We start from the raw sequence: 19,562 nt of genomic DNA, 5'->3' as shown, positions 1-19,562 counted from the left end.
TCATCATAAGGAGGCCTAATGTTTTTTCACCATTCGATTGACTGTCAAATGAAAGCCAGGCCCTCTTGTTTGGTGTGTGTGTGGGGGGTTGTTTGGTTGGTTTCTTCCAGCATGTCATGATTCATTCATCCATGGCCTGACTCCATGGACAAACTACAATCCTCGGCACCACTTCCCTCTTCCTCTCCTCTGTCTCCCCTTCCTTCCTAAATCCCACCTTGGTGAAAAGGTTGTCTTCCCCGCTGATGTCACCAAGTACTCTTGCCTATTGGTGAACTTGAACCGATATTTCAAACTGCCAGAGACTAGCGCTTTGAGAAATAGTAACAGTGGATGTTTAAAACAGTGGGATACTCCTGATCCATCTGTTCGTGTTAAATTGAGAAATAAATCACAAAATATAAGCCAAATAAATAGAACCACAATACTTTCAGTGTCAAATGAGTTACTCACAAGCAAAGGACACGTAAGCAGAATAAGCAACTGACATCGCTGTTACTCTCCATTGGCGTGAGCAGCACTCTGTTGTTCTGAAAGCACTTCCCTTCTACCAACTCATTTCATTTTCCATAACCATATAAAAAGGAAGTAGGAGAGGGATTGCTCTTATCTCCATTTTGCAAGTGGAGAAATGGCAGATCTCTTTCTTGGGGTGGGCCTCTGCAGGGAACCTTCTGGAATGAAATCCCTAGTATGCTTCCTGAGAACTCTAGAGTTAAGAAATGGAAGATTGGATGGGAGGTTGGTATCTGAGAAGTCCAGAACCACAGGCTTGCCATCTCCTCTTCTTCCTGTACACATATTCCTAGTGCACCACACAAGAGCAGTGGACACAAGGCAAAATTCTTTCAAAATTGTAACCGTGAAGCCAACTTAGCAGATAGTATGGCCCCATTTTATAGCTGAATACGCTGAAACAGGAAGGGTCACTCAGCAGCTGGGATAAATCTTTCAAAGAGCTGGCCAAGATAGAAATAGAAACAAAGTTTTGCCCAAGCCGCATGTCATTCTTCTTCATAGCTAGACTATAGGATTATCTTCCGTTTGCATGCTTGACAAGAACCTAACTCCCATGGGAAGGAACGAGAGTTGTGCATTCCCTCGACCTGTCCCACTGGCTCTGGAAAGCTAAGAATATAAATATACAGATGATTGTTCCTATGCTAGGATTATGGGCTTGAGTTGAAAAATCCACAAAATCTATTCTTTGTGCAATGAGCTTTGTATTCCTAACTTCTTTCAAGTCAACAGGGAAATGAATGTGGTTCTCTCACCAGATCCTCACAGTTATGGCTCATTCTGAATGGGCACCATGGGGCTAAGACAACAGGAAGAGACATGGCGGAAGGACAAGTATCCTTCAGAGCAATGCACAAGATGGGGGCCATGTCTAGATACTGAAAAAATAACTGTAAAAAAGGAAGTGTAAGGGGCAGTTCCCATCCATCCATCCAGTCATGAGTGCAGTAACCATCCACTACCATTCTCAGCCGGCCTGAGGTTCTCTGAGGATTACAACGAGAACATTCATGTGTAGGAGGGACCCAGTGGGAAGCCCATCATGTGATGGGCCTGCAGTCAATGCTGGTTCCCTTTGTTCCCGGGGTTCCTGCTCCGCGCCATCTAGAAGCAAAAACGTAAGTGATGTCTGTATGGCGGTCTGCAGCGGGCAGGGTGGAAGACAAACGTGGTTGCGGGGATGAAGCTGGAGTGGGCAGGGCCTTCCTGCATGCCTTCAGAAAACACTTCTGTGCCCTACACGGTCCCAGCCTCTGCGAACATACTGCTGGACATGGTCTCGCCACATCCCCATTGTGCTGCTGAGGTGACTTCGCTTTGGTGAGATTCAACATCCTCCGAGGGGCTCACAGTGGGCAAGGGGCAGACCCAGGACTTCAACCCAGGTCTGTGGGAACCAAAAGACTACGGATGAACTCGCTAGCTAAAGCGACATCAAAGAGAGCCCCGGTGGGGACCAGAGTTGCTAAGGGAACAACCAGAAGATGGTTGGGGCAGAGAGAAGGACCCGGAGAAAGAGGCCAGCCAAGCCTGTTGGGGAAGACAGCCCCCACATACAGACCTGAAGGTCGGGGGTCACTGCCCCTGGGGTAAGATGCTGCCTTCTGGTCATTTCCTACCCCATGGAGAGACCAGCATCAAATCAGCCCACCAAGGCCCAGGGTGTCCCAAAGGCTCAGGGCTGGGACAACGGCCCCAATTTCTAAATCACAAGGATGGGCTCTGAGAGGGGGTGCTTCACCCATCAACCCATGTGCCCATCGGCTTACATCTGCCTTCAGGGGGTAACTTTCGTCATTCATGCAAAAGGGCTCTAAGAGCGAACCGTGGCCCTACTTTAAGAAACCCCTTTTCTGGATCTCTGCACTTATTTATTCCATGTATATCTGCTCCATGCCAGTCTGTTCACAGATGAGGGAGACACAGCGTCCACTCGCTGTGAAGGAGCTAAGGGTCTGGTGTGGAAGGTGGGGGCGGGTGGCCACAAACACAGACCCTGGGCAAGCACAATTCAGGGGCACAGGGAGGCCAGGCAAGGGGTCCCAAGTCTGCACTCCGGAGTCTTTCCTGGCTAATCAGCTCTCTCTGCTCTCCTTCTCCTCGCCCCCTCACTTGGCAAATCAGAACCCAGCCGGGCCGACCCCTGCTTCCATCCCACCAGCTGCTCCCGCACATCTGATCCCGGCCGAGTCTGACCTGGGCTGGTCACCCTTCACCCCGAGGTGTAGTCAAAAGGTCCTTTGTCTCCAGGGACTCTGGGAAATTCCTTCCTTCCTCCCAGCTTGAGGACCTGCCACTCTTAATAGGTTCAATATTTGATTGTCAACAGATGGAAGGTCAATTCTCAAAAAACAAGGGCTTTGGGTCTGAATTGTTTCTTTAAGTCTCTCCGACTCTCCCCAGGATCTCAGGCCAAGATGTTAGGCTGAACCTAAAATCAATCAGGCCCCAGGCTACAGAAAAAGTGGCTCAAAATACAAGACGTGCTCTCTAACACACGGTGCGAGGCTTTTTTCTCCAGAGCACGGCTGCTCTTAGTCTCTGAACAGTTTAGAGAACAGTACAGACATCAGTCTGAAATGGCCAGATCCGTTGAAGGATACTTAAAAATGACAACAGTGATAATAAAAGAGCATCTCACTTAGCATTTTCAGGCAGCTACTAACTGAAATCCTGTTCTCCAGAAATTTCCCCCATTGATGAAGTGTCGTGGCCACATTGGCCTCACCCTCCCCTGGCTTGCAGTCTTTTATAGAAGCCAGGGACTTGAGACAGAGGGGGGTGGGGGGGACCCAGGGGCCGGTGTGAAGCTTGGAAACAGAATTCTTTTTGGTGTGGTCTTTCCAGAAAGCCACCAAGCAAAGACACTGGACACTGGGCCCACCTCCTTCCTGTCAAACAAAAGCTGACCTAGGTTTGCCAAGACTCTCCTCGGGAGATGTTCAAATCCCCACGATCAGAGGCCCCGAGTGGACCAGCGACTAGTGCAGTCAGTAAGAAGGACTGTTTCCCACAATGAGGGATACCTGGTACCAACCAAGCTAGGCCCAGAAACTTCAGTTGTGAAAACCACCCATGGGAGCCATTCTTCCTGGGCTGCCAGAAATGAGAGATCCCTTTGACTAAAAAGGAAACAGTCATTGAACATCTTAACAGCTGAGATCCTAAAAGCCACACACCTTTCTCCCTGGGAAGACCCTGGGACTCCAAGCAAAGGTGCCTGTCCTCCCACCTCTGGTTCCCAGCCTCCCTCAGTGTTCGGCTTCTGACGCAAGGGCAGAGTGGCCAACGGCAGATGGCAGACAGAAATGTCCACTTTAGGGAGGCATTCATTATATAGAAAGTGGGTAGCATTCCAGGATATATGCAAGTCACAGGCAAATAAATCCACATGAGAGTTCGTAATCCATTAAGTATTTTATGAGCACTGAACAACTGGCTTGCTTCATGAAGTAGAAATATGAATAATGCCTCACATTTATTGAGCACCTACTGCACGTCTAACCTGGAAAAGCAGAGGGCTCAGGGAGAGATTCGGGGAGGAGGCTTTGCAAGAGAGTAGTAAATGGCATGGGAATGGTGGTCCTGGCAAGGAAGGTCAAGAGCAAAACCCTCGGGGTAGGAGTGGAGCCCTGAGCTGGACTCCTGCAAGACATTTCTGGGGAAGGTGGATCGGTTGCCAGTCAAACTTTCACCTGGAAGAGCGGCACTCCTCTCCAAGGAACAGCAAGTTTTAGCAGCGGCCTCCTCGCAACAGGTCTCTTTATGGGCATATTGAGCGCAGCGCTGAGCAAGGCAGAAAGGTTTTGACAGTTTCATTTTATTTTGTTCTAAACAAGAGATAATATGAAATAGGCACCTGGGAGTGGTTTGAATTAACAGCCCAAACCAAATGAACAGCTGCATCCCAGAGAGGCGGGGGAAGGGGGGGGGATGTTTCCTGCTTTTGGTCATATTTCCTTTCAGCAACATTACATTAACACTTACGAAATACAGCCAAAAAGTCAGGCAGTATTTAAGGCAAAGAGAAACGTACTTCCATACTCTGTGCAAAATGTACAGCCAATTAATTGGCCGTGTAAGCCTGGGTTTTCAACTCATCTGCAGAAGTTTCGAGGTTAATGAAACCATTACGTATGCCTGGGTGTCGTGGAAGGGGGAAACAGGGAAGGAGTAATCGGCAGTGCCCTCCATCTAGCTCTGTGGGGTGGGCTATTCTTCTCTGACAGTGCTTATCAAAGTCAGGTATGTGGGCGGAATGGGTCTCTCCGAGGGTGCGTGCATGGGATGCGTGTGTGTGTGTGCGTGTGCGGAACCATGTTAATGAGAACAATTCTATTTCCCCATCTGGAATCCATTAGCCATGATTATGATGACGGACTCTCCTACCCTTATTACTATCAGGATTAGCTAACCCCATTATTACCCAGGCCACCTTTCCCAATCTGCCGCGCGGAGCAGAGGAGATGGTTTCCTGTCATCTAAGCCGGCTCCCTCTCTCCCACTCCAGAGCCGTTGTCAACTCCCTCACCCCATCTCAATTACAAGAGCCCTAATAGGCCCTCCTGTCCCGAGTGACGGGCCCCTGCAGGTGTGCGGGAGGCGGGGGTGGCCCGGCCAGCTGAGCCTGGCGGCCGGGAGGCTGCCACGCTCCGCCGTGCTCGAGGCCCCAGGCCTGCACCTTGCAGGTGTGTGGCAATTATCTTGGCCCGGTTACCTCATCGTTGCTTAGGGTGGATGGGAAAAATAAATAAGGCACACTGAAAAGGCTGTTATTGCAAAATAGGAAAAGCCTGAGAGATAGACAGGACCCCCCCCCCAGCCAAATGGAATGTTTAATTCCTTCAATCAAGCCCGTGGACTCCAAGATCTGGTCCCCCAAGACCGGAGGCAAGAAGAGGAGAGAGGGGTGCTTTGGGGATGAAAGCACTGATCAAGCTGCTAAGGTCTGTGGACATTGGCCTTCCCTCCTCGCTGGCAGCCCTGTTTGTCCCCTTCCCAAAGGACCTTAATTCCTGGCCACCCCACCGCACCCCCACCAACAGGCAGCAACAGCAAGCAGGGACTTTATTAAAAAATCTCTGCAAGAATTTGAGATTTCCCAAGAGGTCATCAAAGAAGCCACCACGAGTGAAGGCCGAACATGGCCGGATTATCTCACGCTCATCCAAGGTTCAGTATAGTCTCTGTTTATTTGGACTGTAGTATGAGGTGTGCACCATTTCTTCAGGACTCAGCTTCTCTGTGGCAGAGCATCCCCTTGGGGGAGTGAGCTAGCAATATCGTCAGCCTTCAAGCAGCCAGAGCCCTCGGGGTGGTGCCTTCAGCTCAGAGAAGCCTCCTCCATTGACCCCAGAGGGGCAGCTGGGAGCAGGATTTTCATGTAAGCATCAACACATGAAAAGAGTTGGGAAGTCTTGCTCTAAAGATCTCAGTTCCTTCTGCTCTGCATAGTCCCCCAAGCCCCCTCTCCTCCTTGAACAGCCAAAGCTATAAGGACCCTTACATTGGCCAACAATGCCGTCTGTTGGCCACCTGGGACGATGAGGCCCCAAGGGCTCCATGACTTACCTGAGGTCATGAAGCTCCATGGTGCCAGAGCTAGGACTAGAATCCAGGCCTCCTGGCTCCCAACTGAGGTCTGCTCTAACTGCTCTCTGGCTTGAAGCAGACATTTTCCTTGCTTCCTGTACTCTGGAAACTTCTCCTAGCCCCTCCTTGTCCATCTTGCTGCTCTCTGCCCTGCTGACCACCAGGTGCCGACTTGAACTTCCAGGCTACCTATCTGAACAACCAGAGCATCAGGAATATATGCAGTAAGAACTCACAGCTTTCATGCATCCCGACTCAGAGGGGAAGGTGGCAGGACCTCTGCTCTAATCTGCTGTTCCTGGCTTCAGTCAGAGGAGGACAGCAAGGTATTCTCAGGAAGTCCACCACAGGACAGCCCTCTGTGTCCCACACGGATGCAGACACTAGCTACCACAGTGGGCTTTGGTTCACGCCCACTCGGGGAAAGCTTGGCCTGGGTGTTCATCCCTTTCACGGCACATTGGCACTGGGGTTCACCATGACACCCAAGAGTCATCAATTCAGAGTGGGTTTCAATGCAGGAGTCTGGGGGGACCATGGGGTGCCACAAATATCCTTTTTCCAAGCAATTCCGAAGTCTGGAAAAGAGGGGAACTTCTGTGAAGATGAGCAAAGTCTACAAGCCTTGTCAGACCCTACTTGACCCCCCTTGAAACCCCATCTGAGCATCTGTCCCCATCTGTTTAGAGATGTGAGGGTTATTTTTGGCAGTGTTTGAATGAATGTTCCTCCCTCTTCAAGTAAAGGGCTTCCCACCCGGGTTAGGGATCTCCAGGGGGGACCAGGAGATGATGGATTTGTTCTAATTCTTCATCGGGGAAGGGGCAGGATGATTCTTACTCTAAATGCTTATCCTCAAGGTCAAGAAAATTAACAGTTCCCACATAAGATGTCCTGTCCACACCTCTAAAAACTGGCACAACACATCATTTCATCCAAACGACAGCTCATCACCATTTGGAGATCAGGTAGAAGGTAATAAGGTAGCTATATGTGTTGTCTAAAGAAGTTCAAAATAATATTAAAAGAAAATCAATAGCAATATGTAGTGTGACCAGGAAGCTGGGAAATGGGTGCTCCCCTAGACTTCCGGTCGAAACGAGAAGTGAGACAACTTTTCTGAATGGCAGTTTGACAAACATATACCAAAGACCTTAAAAAGGCACACCTTTGACTCAACAATTCTAAGGATTTTACCCCCAAGGAAATAATCAGAAATGTGTACAAAGACTTACATATATACATTTTCATCACAGCAATTCTGTGTAGTAGGGAAAAATAAAAATAGCTTAAGTGCCTAATAATAGGGATTCATTTGGGGGGAAATAAATAAATAATGACACATTGCAACAAAGCCATTGAAAATAGGGAATTAAACATTTGCGTTAAAATAGGGAACTGTTTCATAATATAATTGTAAGTAAAACAAAGTCAGGTGACAAAACAGTTTCTCCAGTATTATTTTAGTTTTATAAAAATTTATGTACGTGACTATACATGAGTGCGTGTGTGTGTGTTTGTGTGTGTGTGTGTGTTGATTGGAACAAATATTTGAAGGCTGCACCCAAAGTTTTCTACAAGGAGCGTATATTGCTTTTATAATCAGAAATGCAAATGTTAAGGAAATGAATTGATTCCTGCAGATATGAAATAGGACAGTGGACTAAACTGTACCTTTTCTTATTACTGATCAAACCACCTCAGCCCTACTCTCAGCTCTCAAACAGAATTTTTCTCAGATAACAGACCTTGTCCAATCAATACCCTGAATCAGCTAAACTCATCCAAGGCATGAACTAAGTTTTATCACATATACATTGCACCATGTAATTTTATAGGTAAAACTAAATATTCTCCCCCCTCCCCACTTGTGAGAAAATACATGCATTTGCACGTCTGATGTTTGGGACAAATATTTTCCTAAACGTAAAGGCCTGGGACTCTCTCTGCCCACATCCCTGCCCTCATTTCCCTCCTGTAAGAGCATCATGCCGAGAGGTCCACCAAGGCAGAGCTTCCCTGTGAATGGCCTCGTATTATGCTTGTCAATTACTTGACTTTCCAAAGCCAGAGGGATCCTGGGGATTGTAGCCCCAATACTAAGAAAGTGATACCTACAGGAAGACAGACCACAAAAGCTAAGCCAGAATGGTAGCTTTGCTTAAGAAATGTAAGTCTGGAAAACCATAAAACAAACTTGGAGAGTACTTAATCTCACTGATAGAAAACTGCCATCCATAACCGAAAAGACTCACAAAGATTTTTAGTGGCATCAAGGCTGGTCTTTGCCACAAAGCAAATCCTGGGAATCACTACAAGTTAGCTTTGCTTTGTCTTTCACAACGCCCTCCTCGTCCAGCTCATGCCTCTCTCCAGGGGTGCAGGGGCTGGAACTTCTGTTCTCCAAGTACGTCTAGTGACCAAGATCGCTCCTTTCTCCCAGCAAGCTACCAAAACTGTTCTTCCTTCAAGAATGGCCGGTTAGGGGCACCTGGGTGGCTCAGTCGTTAAGCGTCTGCCTTCGGCTCAGGTCATGATCCCAGGGTCCTGGGATCGAGTCCCGCATCGGGCTCCCTGCTCCGCGGGAAGCCTGCTTCTCCCTCTCCCACTCCCCCTGCTTGTGTTCCTGCTCTCGCTATCTCTCTCTCTGTCAAATAAATAAATAGAATCTTTAAAAAAAAAAAAAAAAAAAAGAATGGCCGGTTAGAGGCATTGACAGGAAAGCAATCTGATTGAATGAGTCACATTAAGATATAAATGGACTATAGCCCTCGCTCTCCCTATGGGTGTCTAATTCCGTTCTTTTGGAACTGTAGCCTTTGGACCATCTGCATTAGCATCACCCAGGTGCTTGTTAAAATGATGGGTTTCCGGGTGCCACTCCTTTTGGAATGAGCATCACTCCTGGTAGAGGCCAGGGATCTGCATTTTCAACAAGCCCCCTTGATTCTTATGCACCCTCCAGCACAGTAACTGGTGAAACATGGAGGAGGAGTTGATGTCTTTGACTAGAGAAGCCTTCACAGTGAAATGACCTGCTTTCCACTCCAGGAGCACCCACATCACAAAACAGGGGTTAGTAATTCCATTAACACTAAATGCTTCTTATGGAGCAGGCACTGTTATCATCTGCACTTTAATGCGCAAACTGAGGTTCAGAGTGATTAGGTAACTTTGCTGAAGTCACACAGCTCTTAAATGTCGGATCTAGCCATCGAACCCCAGCAGCCTTAAGAAAGCCTCCCGAGGACCTACTTCAAACATCAAGTTATAACCTCTCTCAGTCAGAGCTTCTCCAACTTTGCTAAGACAGACAGCGATGCCCAAACTTGAAAGGCTGAGAAGACATCCCTAAAAGGAGAGAGAGAGAAAACAAAAACAAACTGCTGACTTAGGTGAACTACTTAGAACACTACACTACATGTCAATCCTCACTGAACACTTTGGACACCAATTTAGGCTGGTTGATGTATTATAGTTTTGCCTAAGAAGGCTGAGAACTTTGAAACTGTTCCCTTTCGTGCTTTGATTACACATTCGTTCTGACGTGAAAAAGGATTATGTTGTGAGGAGCCCCATGCTCCCTCTCGCAGAGGCTGGTTGTAGCTGTTTCCATCTGTAATGCTTGTTTAAGGACTCTTTAAGAAAGTGCTGCCTGAGGTTCTCTAATCACCCCATTTTTATTAAGCGCTAAAGGAAACCACACAGGCGCGGGGTTTCCTAATGGACAGGCAAGCGGTGACCTGTGTGGAGGAGGAGGAGCACTTGTCGAGGGCAACGTGACCCCCGCCCCAACACCAATGGGGCAAACCTGGACGGCACAGACGGAATAGCACCATGGTGCCCCCAAAGGGGCGCAAAGGAGGGATTTAAGAGACAGGAGCAAGAGTTGGGGACCAGGAGCAATAAGTATTATAAAGAAGGCAGGAGTGAGGTCTAGAAAGATCACTGAAAGAAGAGGGGTCAAATATCGTCCTCCCCCCTTACCTTGCAAGCCTCCTGGAGATCCAAGACCCTTCACGCCAAAGGCTGCGGGAAGCTTCAACCCTAGTTAGAACGAGCTTTGGAGCCAACGACTTGAACAGTTACAGGGGAGCCAGACATTGTACCAGCTGCTATGGAATGAGGTACACGTGAATGAAACACCGCTTTTACCTGTGGGAAGTGTAGAGTCGGGAAGGGGGAGGGGTATTTTTTAGGGGTATTATTTAGCCCTCCGATGCACCACACACCGCTGAGTGGTTTGCAAACACAATTGAAGGACATCGTTCCCATCTCCAGATGAGAAAAACTGAGACAGAAAGTAGTAAGTCTCCTTATCCCAAATCACATAGCTAACAAGTGATGGAACCAGCATCTGCCCTGAAGTCTGGCTCCAACGCCGTGCTCTTAACCACTCTCCTCGACAAAGAATTGAACTTGAGATTGCTGTGCATGTGGAGAGCAAGATGTGTCCAGGACATGATAGGAGCACCGAGAAAGTGTCCCTAGCCCAACTTGGATTGAAATTCTGCATCCAGCCCTTACTAAATGTGAGGCCTTGGGCAAAGAAGTTACTCCCTTTCAGCTTTAGATTTGCCATCTCTAAAATGGGTTCGAGTATATCAAGCACATGGGATCATCTTAGAATGAAAGGGGATAGTTACATAAAGCATCCAATGCAGCACCATCTAGACGGTTACATAGTACATACTGAGTTAATGTTGCTTTCTTCCCCTTTCTGTCTGCTTTGCAGCTGGGAAATGGTAGGGGCTAGCAGCCGGAAGCTGGAACAGGCACAGAGTGCACTGCTGGGGGTGGTATGGACAGGGACAGCCTCTGTGGGGTGCTCCAACATGACCTTGTGAAACTTAAGAAAATGTGACGAGGTCCTTAAGGGGTCAGACGTGGGCTACTCATCACCACATTGTCTTTAACAGCGGGAAGTGGGAAGCAAGCTAGATATCCATCACCTGGAAATGAATCAGAAGATTAGGGGGACTGTCTATTATGGAATACCTTGTAGGAGTTAGGGGTAATGTACTATCCATACACAAAACATGGTTAGAACCTAAAAACATAGTTTATGAGTAAGAAGTAAGAGTCAGAAGGAGCTCTATAGCCCAATTCCATTCATATAAAGAATACTTGCGCACTCAAAATAACATTGTGTATTTTATAATGATGCCCATGTACCTAACTTATATATCTGTGTGAATAATGACCCCCAAAGATGTTCACATCCAAATCTCTAGAACCTGTGAATTTGTCATGTGAAGGTTGCCAATCAGCTGACCTGGAGGTGAGTAGCCTGTCATGGATTATCCGGGGGGCCCCAATGTCATCACCAAGGTCCTCACAAGTGAAAGGCGCAGCAAGAGAGTGAGTGTATGAGGGATACAGGTGAGAAAGCCTAGACCAGCCATTCCTGGCTCTAAGGATGGAAGAGGGCTGGGGGCCAAAGAACTCAGGCAGCTTCTAGAAGCTGGAAAAGGCAAGAAAACAGATTCTTCCCTCGAGCTTTCAGAAGGAACACAGCCCTGCCAACAAATGAGTTTAGTCCAGTGAGACCCATTTTGGGCTTCTGACTTCCAGAACGGTAAGATAATAAATTTGTGTTGTTTTAAGCTACCCTCTTTGTGCTAATTTGTTACAGCAGCAATAGGAAAGTAACAGGATGTCCGACACGTTAGCATGAGCACTCGTGGAGGAGGAGGAAGGGTACGAAGACCAGAAAGGAAGGGGGTGCCCGTGATGTTACGCCCCGTGCTGAGGAATACTCCAAACTCTGCCTGAGGTGAAAGGCAAGAGGGAGAGAAAGGAGGGAAGGGGAATTGGGGGGGAGGGGGTGGAGAGTGGAAACCGAGTGGAGCTTGTTGGGTCGGTGGCATGGGTCACACGTGGTCCTGTGCCATATGGGGCCCCAGGTGCTCTGACTGAACCACGGCATGGGTGAGGACCGACAGCCCCCCAGGGGGTGCACGGTAAAGGAGCAATGATTCAGGTGGGTCAGATGAAAACAGCTTCTAGAGTGACCTGGAACCTAGCCGTGGTTTTCCCTGGGTTCGGGGTGTGATACTAAGCCATCTTCCCAACCACGCTTCACCAAAAACTACTTCTGGGGGCGCCTGGGTGGCTCAGTTGGTTGAGCATCCAACTCTTGATTTTGGCTCAGGTTGTGATCTCAGGGTTGTGAGATCGAGCCCTGAGAGGGGCTCTACGCTCAGTGGGGAGTCTGCTTCTCTCCTGCTCCCTCTCCCTCTGCCCCTCCCCCTACCGTCTCTCTCTCACTCTCTCTCTAAAATAAACAAATTTTTTAAAAAGTCTACTTCTGAGTTGGGTATAGAAGACTAATTTTAAAATGTCAGAATTGCCTTTATGGTGTATTAAACTGCTGTATCAATACCAAGTTTACAGAACCTCTTCCAGAAAACAGAAGAAAATGGAATATTTCCTAACACATTTTATGAGGCTAATATTATCCTAATGCTGAAACCAGATAAAGACAGGACAAATAAGCTACAAATATCCCTCATGCGCTTAGATACAACCATCCCCAACCAAGTATTAGCAAACTGAATCCAGCAGTATATAAAAAGATTAGATACTGTGACCAAGTGGGATTTATTCCAGGTATGCAAGGCTGGTTCAACATTCAAAAATCAATCCATGTGGGATGCCTGGGTGTCTCAGTCGGTTAAGCGTCTGCCTTCAGCTCAGGTCATGATCCTGGGATCCTGGGATCGAGCCCCGCGTCGGGCTCCCTGCTCAGCGGAGAGCCTGCTTCTCCCTCTCCCTCTGCAGCTCCCCCTGCTTGTGCTCTCTCGCTCTCTCTCTCTCTGTCAAATAAATAAATAAAATCTTTAAAAACATCAATCCGTGTAATCCACTATATCTAGAGGCTAAAAAAGAAAAAAACCTTGTGATCTTATTAATTGATGCAGAAAAAGCATTTGACAAAATCCGACGCCCAATCATGATAAACATTTCTCCACAAACTAGGAATAGAGGGAAGCTCCTCAGCTTGATAAAGAGCATCTACAAAACACCCACACCTAGCATCATATTTAATGGTAGAAGACTGAATGCTTTCTGCCTGAGATCAGGACTCAGGCCAGGATGCCTATTCTCACTACTCTTATTCCACATAATCCGGGGGGAAATGGTGTACCTACTGGGCCTTCCTGGGTTTCCCAACAATAGGAGCCAAAATCTGGACCTCCAGCTCACCCCAAGGCAGGTGAGACCTCCAGGAGGCAGCACGCACCCCTCCCCATGCCTAAATGGCACCATGTCAGTCTGAGGTCCCTCCCACTGACCTCTCTCGCATGCTTTCATACTTTTTTTAATGAAAACATTTCCTCTCCACATTGGTTATTCGATTCCAACTCTCACGGCGTCCTTTCGCTCTTTTGAGCTTCCCAAGTTACCCTCAACCCAGTCCAAGCTGAGAGAAGAATCCAGACGGCATGCTGTTTCGTAATACCTGAAATCAGAATAAGAGCTTACCTTTTATAACACTCCACACATTGCAAAACGCTTTCTTGTTCATTAGCTCAGCAGCTCTGAGCCTCTTTTCGTGCCTCTGTGCTTTCCTTGGCTCCCCGCTGGTGGAATGAATTGCTCCCTCCTCTGAGCTCCCATAGCACTTTGTACACGCACCTATCCCACACCTGACACTTTCTATTACAGCCCTCGTTCAGGTCTCTCTGTCCCCTGCCAGACCAGAAGGGACCACACGGTGATTAATTGAGCATCTTCTCCCCAGCCCTGACCATGAGCTCAAAGACGCGCCTTCGGTGTAGCTCAATGAAAGAGGTAGGTATTATTGGCACGTGGAAAGGACTCAGGAAGTGGTGGCTGGAGTGGGGGTGGCGGAAAGATGAAGGAGCTAAGGCTTTGGATGCACAGAAGGACCCCATCAAGGTGACACAGCCAGATGGTGACAGAGCTGGGCTTTGACACAGATCTCTCGGCTTTCATTCGGATAAACAGACACTTCTCACCCACTGATGTCCTGCCCTGTAGCTCTGGAGGGAACATCCCCCAGGAAAGCAGCTGAGGGTTTAATTCATACCTCGGCTGTGGAAGCTAAAGGGAAAGAAAGAGCCTCGCTCCTGCCGAGCCGAGGCGGCACAGAAACCGAAAAGCTGCTGGGACTCTCCGAGCCTCTGAAAACAGAATGCAAACCACAGAGCCCAGCCTATGACAAGTTCAACAAAGTTTTTCAGGCTGAACTCTGAACTTTGAGAAGTCTGGAATCTTTAGCAATTGCTTCTTGCCTGCAGGATAGATGCAGTTAGTCCCGTGCCTTCTGGGCATGCCCTTAGCTGCAATCCTCATTGAAGTTCCTATGCCCCTGCTTTCAAAACTGCTCAAATTCCTTCACTCAAGTGTTCTTAGCACTTATGTTGATAGGGAATACTTCAAAGGGTCCATCTTTACTTTATCAAATCTGATCTAATTTTGCAGATGGAATCAAAGAGGTTCATTTTGAGTCTAGTCAAGTTTGCCAACCATCCCGGAGAGGAGGCATCAGTGCCTTGTCCTCTGGGCAATTAACCTAAACTGAGAGGCCCCAAAGATGCTGGGAGTGGGGGGAGGCTTCCGGCCACGCAGACCAGAGCTCCCTGGGAGGAGGCAGGGCCCTCCCTTGGAGTGAGGGGGACACAGGGAAGGGAAGGACAGCTCTCTGACATCCGGGGACCCAGAGCTGGTCCTGTTCCAGAGCAGTCAAACACAGCAGGGGTGTTGTGGGGGAGTTCAATGAAGAGAGCAAATATAATGAGCTTCGGTGTGCCTGGCGGTCTTTAGAGTTGCTATGTGGGGTAGGGGAGCCCCGGATGCGCGCAGCCAAGGCCCGGAGTATGAACCTTCACCCTCAGCGGCAGGAACAATTATGCTTCTCTTCTCCCAACCTGGCACTTTTTATAAAATCCAAAACTTGATGTCGCTGCTAATTTGCCCCTGATACCTGCGTTTGAAGCTGGATCCAGGCATAGATTCAGCTGCCTAGCCAGACAGTAATTTCCAACTGAGCTATTATGATTGTTACAGTAAAATGTCTGTCTGCATACAACACACCAGGTTGGGGTGGGGGGGAGAGTCATTGATTTGGGTGTTCAGAAAAGTTCTCTGTGGCTCAGAAGAGACAGTTCTGGCTGGTTTTACTTTATTTGGATAAATACTTTATATTATGGCCACTCCGCATTGAAATTGAACACGAAAGCAAAAGGGGGATTCAGTTTTCAATGTCCTAAGCTCTGGGGTCCCCCTTTTTCAAAAGCTCTTCAGAAACTCACACACACAACCTGCCCCCACCTCCTTGACTTTGGACATTGGAGGGAGTCATGCTGATCTATCAGCTTCCATCACGGAGCCTTTGTGTGAGGCCCATGCAAATTGGCTATGAAAAGGCTCCAAGGCGGGGGGCTCTCCCCACAAATTCTGATCATCATGTGGGTGGGCGTCACTGTCCCTTTCCCACACAGGAGAAAACCAGGCCCGGCCTGAGGAGGTGGAGGACCCCAGGTTCCCTAGATTGCCAGGCCTCTTACCCCCTCATAGGAGCTCACCCAGCTGTCTCTACCCCAAATGCTTCTCCACTCAGCAGTGACCCTCTGGAAACAGATCGATAAAGACAGAATCCTAAACTTGGCTTTGAGGGCTCTCTGACCCGTCCCAACCCCCTTCCCAGCCTTCTCTCTGGCTGGGGCTGGCTTCATGGGCATGTGATATCTGCAGCCACCTAGGGCCCCACATACGATAGCAGGTACCTATTCTCACTACTTTGCAATTCTTAATCATTTTTTAACAAGGGACCCATATTTTCATTTTGCACGGGGCCCTGCAGATTATGTAGCCAGTTCTGCCTTCCACCATGCTCTGCACACCTTTCCGTGCTTCCTCCTGCCAGGAGGCTCCACACTTGCAATTCCCTCTGCTCAGAGTGCTCCTACACACCCCATCCCCACCATTGACACCACCAGCTCCTTACCTCCCTCCTATCCAACCCTCGTATCTCAGCTGAATTGTCACTTCCTTCAGGAAGTCCACCCTGCCATCCAACGAGGGCAAGTCCCTTATTACAGGCCCATAGAGCACCATGTTCCTTCCCTCCATAAACTCTTCCGACAGTTGCAGTTCTACGTTTGTCATATATTTACACACATTGGATTACGGTCTCTCTCCCCCTCTGGAATATAAATTCTAGGAGAGCAGAAACCACATTAGATTTTTTTGCTCATCATTGTAGTCTCAGTGCCCCACACAACACTAGATACATAATATTCCATAAATATGTGTTGAACTAATGACATAATGCAAAAAGAGAAAGTAGTTGAGCACAGTGGTGGGGAAGTGGGCTCCGCAGTCGGACTGCCTGACTTTCTATCTACTTCTATGCACTGTGCGATCTCAGACGAATTCCCTGACCTCTCCGAACTTGATTTCTCTCACCAGGGAAAAGGGGATAAAATGAGTAATCTACAGGATGACTGTGACCTTTAGATGCAATGATGTGCATGGAGGACTTGAGATGCACCTGCCACAAAGTCAGAGCCCCAAGTGTCCGGCGCTGTTACTATGGGATGGCAGGCGTGCACTGCACATGGGCACTCAGCGTTTCACATACCCTCGGAACAACCCCATGTGGCAGGAATTGGCGAGTCTGGGGTGGCACATCGAGCAAGTGTCTGAGCTGGACAGGAATCCAGTATAGTCCGTCCCCTTGGCCTTGGCCTGTGACTGTGCCAAAGACGTCCTAGTTCAGAAGGGATAGCAGATTGTTTCCCAGGGAGTTGCAAAACCTCAGGTTTTGCATTCTTCACTATTTATGTGATCCTGAGCTCTTTTCTTAGCCTTCCTCTCAATTTTCTCATCTATAACACAGGGATAACAAGAGATGCATCTCAGAGAGTTGCTATATTAAGTGAGATAAATCGCGTGAAGCGCTTAGCACAGGGCACGGTTTGTTGCAAGCCTTCTGGATGGCTTAGCTCTCAGCTCTCACTAAACTCACCTGCTGGAGTAGCTCTCATTAGCTGGAAGGAGCAGAGTCCACCTCACATTTCCGTGCTGCCTTGCCCCCATATTTGCAGCCAGCCACATTTCTAAAGAGGGTTCAGAATGCTTGTACAAAGGAGGGCAACTTTGTCTAGAATTCCCTCAACCTCCAGCATTCCCCAGGTGCACCGTGTAAGTAGCAACATGACACTTCTGCTTTCCAAAGCAAGGGACACTTCCCCAGCGTGAAGAGTTTTCCCAGGACCAGGGGTCTGGGCACAGACCTCCTCTCACTCCTGCTCTCCACCCACTGTCCCCCGGGGGAAGACAAAGGCCTGGACAGCAAAAAGCTAATCCTGGCAGGTGCTGTCTTATCTCCACGAATCAGTAGAGGGGACAACCTCGTGCAGCCAGAATGGCTAGAATGGGCTTATCTAAGATGAAAGGAGGAATCCAGTGCCTTCCTGGTGGCCAATAACCTGAAGCTTCAAAGAAAGGAGCGATCCCAGCACACTCCATCCAGCCCGCGGCAGACCCCTCAGCCCACAGGCAAAGCGCTGTCCAGCTACTGAGGTTGTGAACTCAGAGACTGCGCCTTCTCTCCGGCGCTCTGAATGAGTCCAGGCAGATGGTGGGGGTAAGTCAGGTGTGGCTGGAGGGGTGGGCCTCTGGGGCCTTGGCTGCCATTCACATGTCATGTCTCCCCAGAAGCTGGGTGGCCTTGGAGAGATGCCTTGGAGAGGCTGACGGGGGGTGGGGGGGAGCAGAGAGGGCAAGAAGGTGAACGACAGGGTCCCTCCACCACCTTCCATCAGAAAGCTTCAGGATTGTCTGACAAATGTACAGAAGAGAAAGCTGAAAGCTATGGAAGGCCCTGAGACTTCCCAGCACAGCTAGTTATCAGCCAAGGCGAGGCCAGAAGGCACACCTCCCCATTCCTGCACTGGGGCTAGTGCATGCTGGAGCTGCAAGGTGGGGTCTGCACGTGAAAACGATTTTTGGAGAAGAGAAAGATCATTGAGCCAGAGGAGGCTTGAGAAATGTTTTCCTGCCCTGTTGTAGGAAAGATAGGACCAAACACAACTATGTGGCGCCTCCCCAGACCCCTCCTGCTCCCATAGTGAGGCAGTAGGGAGGTACACTCTGCAGTAGAAAAGTGAGGCCACCCCCATTCCTGGAGACCTCCCCATGTGGTCCTTCTCACCAGGAGCCCCCTGGGCCTGCCAGGCACCAGCCAGCAGCATCGGAAGCACATCTGTGGGCAGTTGTTAGCTCTAGAAAGCCAAGGCCAGGCAGGCTTGACTTTGGGTGGGTATTGTTGGGTGCTCATCCCTAAATTCTTTTGAGTCTGGTCTCACGGCTTCGGAGCTCCAGGCTAATTGACGGCCCTGAAGATGTTACCAACTGAAGGAAAATGTCCTGGCAGAGGGCCCTGGAACCAGCTCTGGTGGGTCATGAAATCCAAAAGACTTGGATCAGGAAGAGACATCCAAAGTTATCTAGACTGACTTTATCCTACAGATGAGAATGCTGCAGCTCAGAAAGAAAAGGTAACTTGCTCAAGTTAAGAAAAAGTACAAATATATAATAATAGATTTATGCCTCTGGGGTAGAAGAGAGGAACAGTTGTGTCTCATCTCTCCCCTGAATGTAACTGCCTCACCTCAAACCAAATGCCTCCTCTCTCTTGAGCTACAAGGCCTTCTCTACTTGGTTCTCCACTTCCCCTCATGCTTGGAATCTTATTCTAAAAATTCCTGTCCCGTTAACAGGAAGGCCTAGCTCCTGGATGAGTTATAATACCCTTCCATCTACCACCCCAATTGACTGAGCCAGCCATAATAGGGGACATTTTCAGGAATCGTTGGTCCATAATGGAAGGACTAACCCACTGAGCTGAAGTCCATGATGTCAGGATTCTTGACACTGAGGCAGCCCATATCTCATGACCTGGGAAGGACTCCACTCAGCTTTGGCTTACCCAAGCTCTCCTTCCAAGCCGGTGGATCATATTAATAAGAACCAACCTGGAGAAAGTGGATCGTGTTAACCAAGACCATTGGAAAGAGTTTTCCATTTAATTGGGGCAACATCAAAGTCAGGGAACTGTCACTTCACTCAGGTCTGAGGAATTAACCAGGAATGGATCCCATTTTCCAAATCACAGACCAGACAGAAAATCAACCTGCAGCTAAGGAATACTTGCCCTGGTCACTTGAAATAAGAAACTGGTGACAATGACACATCAGCTTCCTATCTTGATGGGTGACGTTCCTGGTTCATTAGTCTCCTTTGCTCTCCTCACTTCCATCCATTTCTTTTCAATCCTTAAAATTTTCTAATTTTTACCTTCATTTATTCATCCCTTCAAAGAAAAAAAAAGTCAAGGTCAAGATGTTGACCAAAACTTCACCGCCACTCGACACAGTCTCTCTGCTCCCCCCACTCCCTCCCAGGCCGCCTCTCCA

The sequence above is a fragment of the Mirounga angustirostris genome, unplaced genomic scaffold (genome assembly GCF_029215605.1).
Source record: "Mirounga angustirostris isolate CCGP_5_RB_7025 unplaced genomic scaffold, mMirAng1.0.hap1 SCAF_6, whole genome shotgun sequence".
NCBI lineage: Eukaryota > Metazoa > Chordata > Mammalia > Carnivora > Phocidae > Mirounga > Mirounga angustirostris.
This window is presented reverse-complemented; position numbering follows the sequence as displayed.